General features: G+C 33.4%; 1 protein-coding gene across 1 annotated transcript in view; it reads right to left on the bottom strand.

The window, feature by feature from the left end:
- Nucleotides 1–4,320: 4,320 nt before the first annotated feature.
- Nucleotides 4,321–5,757, bottom strand: part of MEIS2 (Meis homeobox 2) — a 226,073-nt gene continuing 224,636 nt past the window's right edge. Inside the window, exon 13 of the mRNA XM_015813574.1 lies at nt 4,321–4,540. The gene's annotated coding sequence lies outside the window, so the exon portion shown is untranslated. The remainder of the gene's footprint in view (nt 4,541–5,757) is intronic.

Below are 5,757 nucleotides of genomic sequence, written 5' to 3'. Positions count from 1 at the left end.
GCAGTGCTCACACATGGCACAAAAGCTTCTAGGGGTTTAGAGTAGCCCCTTCCTGTACATCCTATACAATTTTGGGGGGCCTTCTAAGTTCAGAGTATTTGCTCTCTTTAGCAATATATGGAAATTGCAACCTTACAGACCTATTTCAAACATACCTACTTAGACGTAAATTGCATTGCAGCCTGGCATCAGGTCTGAAGGGAGAATTTGGGGCCTGCAGAGAAATAATGTTAAATTTTAAAATATTTATTTGGTGAAACTTTTAGATGACACTGCATCATTCACTGCATAGACATTTTGCTTTGTACATGAACTGAATATATAATTTTGCCTAGGAAGAAAAATGTGTTCCCGAACCAATTTCATTTCTCCCTTTTACATTAGAAGTCTACCAAAAACAGCTAGAAGTTAAAACTCCTGTTTTCCTTGTCAAGATTCCTTCCATCTTCCATAACAAAGAATGGATCAGTTTCAAACATTTCTTATTTTCTAGGATTACAGAGTCTTCTTGGTTTGTTCAAGGAAATGGAAAATTAGATATCCCCCCAATAAACAAGAGGTGTTTTCTATTTTCTATTACCTTTCGTTTCCCAGAACGTAAGCAATTTTAGTTAGACTAAAGTATTTCCTTTAACACTGTGCCGCTGTCAAAACACTATTCCCATTTTCTTTCACTTTTGACAGCTGAACATTTCTTAAATATACCCAAATCAGAACTCTCCATGCTAAATAGTAAACCTCAGATGGCACAATCTTTTCACATTATAGTGCAGCTCAGATTCTAGCAACATAGCTCATGCAGATTAGAACCTATGGAGAGAAAAGACGCTGTAGGAATAAAAAGATTTTAGTTCATTACAAAAATTAAAAAAGGTACGTTTGCTGGGAAAATTTAATATCTTCACTGAAAACCCTGTATTTTGCCAAGGTCAGAAAACACTCACAACATCTGATTTAAAATACGACCATTTGGTTTCAGTTTCATTTAAAAGAAAGAAAAGAAAAATGTTTTGGTATTGTTCTAATAATTTAATGCTTAGTTTATATTTCTAAGAATGTAAGAACTGAATAACAGAACTGAGATTCATAAAGGTTTAAATGAAAGTTAAATTTAACATCTAATATAGAATTTGTTTTTTGTTCAAGTATAGATGAACTGCCTCATCTGAGTAAGATTTAATATTCCTTTTCAGTTGTACAGCACTTTAAGACCAAAAGGTTGTTTTGCAATTGTTTTAATATGTTAAAGAATCAAATTAAAATCTTTACCAATCAAGTTAAGAAAAAATGCCCATGTGCAGCAGAACACAAATGGTGCCCCATTTCTTGGTGGCACAAAAACTTCCCAAAGAAGCAGTTCATGTACTGTATGCCTGTTGCCTGTGCCATACCACTTGAAGCACATTGCTTCACTTCCTTATGAGATGTGGGGCAACTGGCTGATACTTTTGCAAATATTCTGGGCCATCATTGAACTCTTTATCTGTAACACTTTTCCTATTAACTGAATTGTCGTCTTTCTGTTTCATGACATTAGATATACTCCAGCAAAAATTCCTTTCTGCAGCAAATCTACCTACAATGAAAAGAGGTTGTATTATGAAGCCCTTCTACCAGGCACCTAAATGGCATGCATACTCTAAACATGGAGTAATGGGTAGAAAGCTGGATTGTTCCTCTCCTCCAGATCCATGTGACTGTTTTGTTTCCAGCTCACTGAATTCCATAACACTCGTGGAATTCAGTATCACTCAGTTCTTATAAACTTACTGTAGTCTTAGTCTCAATAAATCATGTCATGTTAAAAAGTAACAATGTGAGAGCAGGCTACATGGCCCTATGTGCATGAGTACAAACCAAGACCTGTTTATTCTTCTTCTGACTGTTAGGTCTCATTTTTAAAAAGCCAACGTATCAATTTTTCTGCCATGAATACAGCCTATTTTTTTTTAGGCCAGGAGAGTTTTCCATATTGTCCCTATGAAAAACTACTGTTATCTGTGTTACATTACTTTAAAAGTAACATTAATAATTTAGTGTGGTAATTCTAAAACCAGGAACCATTATTTCTTAATGTGGACAAAACATAAACCACGTTAATTAGAGACTTCCTATTTTGATTTCTGTATCCTGTAAAGGAAAACAAAAGGTTCAATCATATCTTACCTTAATAAGCTGAAATGCAACCACCTGATAGTATTTGTTGTATCCTACTTTATATAGTATATAATGTAATTTGTATTTGGGTTCTCTAAAATTTATTTTAGATACCTATGCCTGCATTGCTATGCACACATATTCAAAAGAAAGATACACAGAATACTTCTGTATAAACATACATAGAATTGCAGACTAATTATTAGAGCTGTGCAAATCCTAGAAAAGTGCTTTGCAACATGTAGAATTATGTAACAATTCTTTTGAAATGTTTTTACAGTCCTAATAATTATGAGTGATAACCACTGTCCATTCTTACTCATTTAAAGAGGATTATTTTTGATATCATTGTTATATATTTACATAAATAAAATGGTTTGGAACTTGGAATAGAATAGAACAGAACAGAACAGAACAGAATAGAATAGAATAGAATGACAGAGTTGAGGTCTTCTAGTCCAATCCCTTGCTTAGGCAGGAAACCCTATATACCATTTTAGACAAATGGTTGTTCAGTCTCTTCTTAAAAACTTCCCGTGTTGGAGCACCCACAGCTTCTGGAGGTAAGTTGTTCCAATGATTAATTATATCAGCCATTAAATCCATTCACGATCTAACATTAATAATTTCATCCTACATGATAGTCTGTAAGCTTTGTATTACAGTCAGTTATGGGTTTGTTCAACTAAGGCTAAGGCCAGAAATAAAACCTGGAAAAAAAAACCCCACTATTCATGTACTTCCTTTTATCACACATATGGAAACACATATATGGTTTAGTTCTAGATATAAAGGTTATGCATAATTCTAATAATATTATACCACATTAAAGGATTTATAACCTCATTTGCTATTATAAAGCCCTATAAATTTAGGTAAGTTTTATTTTAGTTATTATATGCAACAAATGCAAGATAATAGCTCTTGCTATCGCTAGAAAATACATTGTTCTAATCATTAAAAACACAAATGTCTAACAAAAAATCAAAAAATGAAATATTTATTACCGCATTTTGTGACTTAACACTTTTTTTTAAAACATAACGTCACAGTCCTCATACAAGTATTTTAATGTAAATTTTGACAAAGCTTAAAGGTAACAGCATTTTTTTTTCTAGTGAGGAACACGTGCTGAGAAAGGAAGAATTCATGGACATACAATACCAATTCCACAGCAGATCTGATACTAGCAAAAACATTCTTTTTTTTTCAGTTGAGGTAAACACATAGAATATCTAACATGAAACAATTAATAGACTGAACTCTGTACGAAGTTTGTTACAGTATTCTCTTGCTTTTTCTCAAGCTCGGAGTTCATCATAGAGTTCTAGGTTTGGTGCAAAGACCATTAATATCTTTTTTCTTAAGGAAAGCTGCCCAACCTTCAGATTTATCTTGTCCAAAGCCAAGACTCAGAATTACTAAAAGAAGCTCCTGCTCTGTTTTTTAAATCTTCATTAGCAGGCTCTTTGAAAAAAAGAGTCCAAAAATATCTTGGGCTTACGAAGCACAAACTATAAAGATCTGTTTGAAACTAAAGGACACATTTATGAAGGAACAGAACCAGGGGGTGGCAAGGCCTTTATGGAACTGTCTTCTGAATGATGGAAGATCCAGCAAGATTCTGTCTTCATCTCCAGGTTAGTTCTTTTCTCACTGGCCAAAGAGGTCTGAAATATATTGTTTTCTTTCAGGGATAGCGACTTCACTGCTGAACCGAAACAGTCATTCTTTTGGGAACAACACACATAGTGTGGAAAACAAGGATATTTTTTTCCTTCTAAAACTATCTGAGGCAACATAACGGAGTGATCAACAGAAATATACAAGTTAACTTAGTTCCTATGTTTATATACTACAGTAGTTATAACTCTTGGAGTCTTTTTTTTCCCAGAGGATCTTTACATGGGCATAAATTCTTTTCAGTGTGCCCATGATTTCATGTTTCCGTTCTTGTTTCCATTGGTCCTCTGTTGTTAATGAAAAATGATAAAAGTAAAAAATAATCACAGCTGTCTGGAATTGCGTATGAAGTGTCAACATCTGGTCAAAGTTCACAAGTTTTAAAATATTTTTTTTTCCTTGAGTTCCTTTATACTATCTGGGCATGAATGTCCATAAGCTGTCCACCGACATTGGGTTCTATAGAATTTAACATGGTGGGGCTCTGTGCTGAAATGGTCATTCCAGGATGGGTAAGGGATCCTCCATGCATCATCATGGCTGGGTGATGGAGTGACTTGGCAAATATGAATGGATTGGGGTCCATGTTCTAATTGAGTAGGGTGAGGGGTCATCTGGGAAGGAGTGTAACTTGATTGTGTCATACTCATACCCATAGGACCACCCTGAGATATGTAGTCCCCTGGTATGCCTTGCAAACCTAGACAGAGAAGGAAATAAATAAGGTCAGATTGCTCTAAAAAGAACTGAACAAACAACAGATACTGCAAATCATCCATCTAAATTTAGCTGAAGTTCTTTGCCAATGTTTACAGATTTTCATATTCTAGTTTGCATTTAATATGAACATTCCATGGAATAATATACATAGCAGAACTAAATATTGAACACAACGGTGTGATCAAACGTAAGGATATTTTTAAAAATACTTTTAACTGGATTTCTACCATAACATAACATAAATATCAGATTTGCTTTTTAGTATTTTTAAAAATGTAGAACACTCTGCTTTGTCCATCTTTTACATATAGAATTTTCTTGACAATTTTGCTATGAATCAAAAGATACAGATAGGAAAAATACATAGTAATAACTTGGAAATTCAAGATGATTTGCACCATTATTTATTTCACTGATGTCACCTTCATTAAAGAAATAGTCATGCATGAAGTCAAATATCACAATTTGTGAAGAATAAATCAATGCCTTTGCTACCCTATACATTCTTTCTATTTCAATATAGGTAGTAAAAGATGGTCCTGTGAGATTCTGATTATTTCTATCACTTATTAAAATTAATGGTAGCTGAAGATCAACTATTTAAGATTGAAAGTATATAATATATTAGGACAAAGTTTTCAATCCTATTATGACACGATACTACCAAACTGCTGCTACTTTAGAATTAAGGTTTAAAGTAATAAGAAAAAATGTATATTCTGTAACCCATACAGTAGTTTATTAGAATGGCTGGTTGATTTCTTTTTACTCCATTCATAAATTCAAGTAGATTTTGAAACAAAGTAATTCTAAATGAACACAACTTCTCTGTATAAATTCAATGTTTTTAAAAGGTAACATTACTATTATACTTAATGATAAACTTATCAAAAATTACATAGATCATGTTATGGATCCTGATATAGAAATTATAGATTTATAATTTCTGATAAATTATACAGAATGGATCTTTTTGTCTTTTACATAAAAGAACTCCCTTTTATGGCATGGACAAAATCATACGTATCCCAGAAGTAAAGAAACCTGGACATAAAGGCACTATTCTTTTTCATTATTACATGTAATTTTTCTCCTACTAAAGAACTATTATTATGACATGTTTAGCTGAGAAAGCAAATTTCGTTTTGTCGTCGTCGTCCTCCTCCTCCTCCTCCTCCTCCTCCTCCTCCTCCTCCT

This window comes from Protobothrops mucrosquamatus, unplaced genomic scaffold (assembly GCF_001527695.2).
Source record: "Protobothrops mucrosquamatus isolate PMUCROS unplaced genomic scaffold, P.Mucros_1.0 scaffold170, whole genome shotgun sequence".
NCBI lineage: Eukaryota > Metazoa > Chordata > Lepidosauria > Squamata > Viperidae > Protobothrops > Protobothrops mucrosquamatus.
This window is presented reverse-complemented; position numbering and strand designations above follow the sequence as displayed.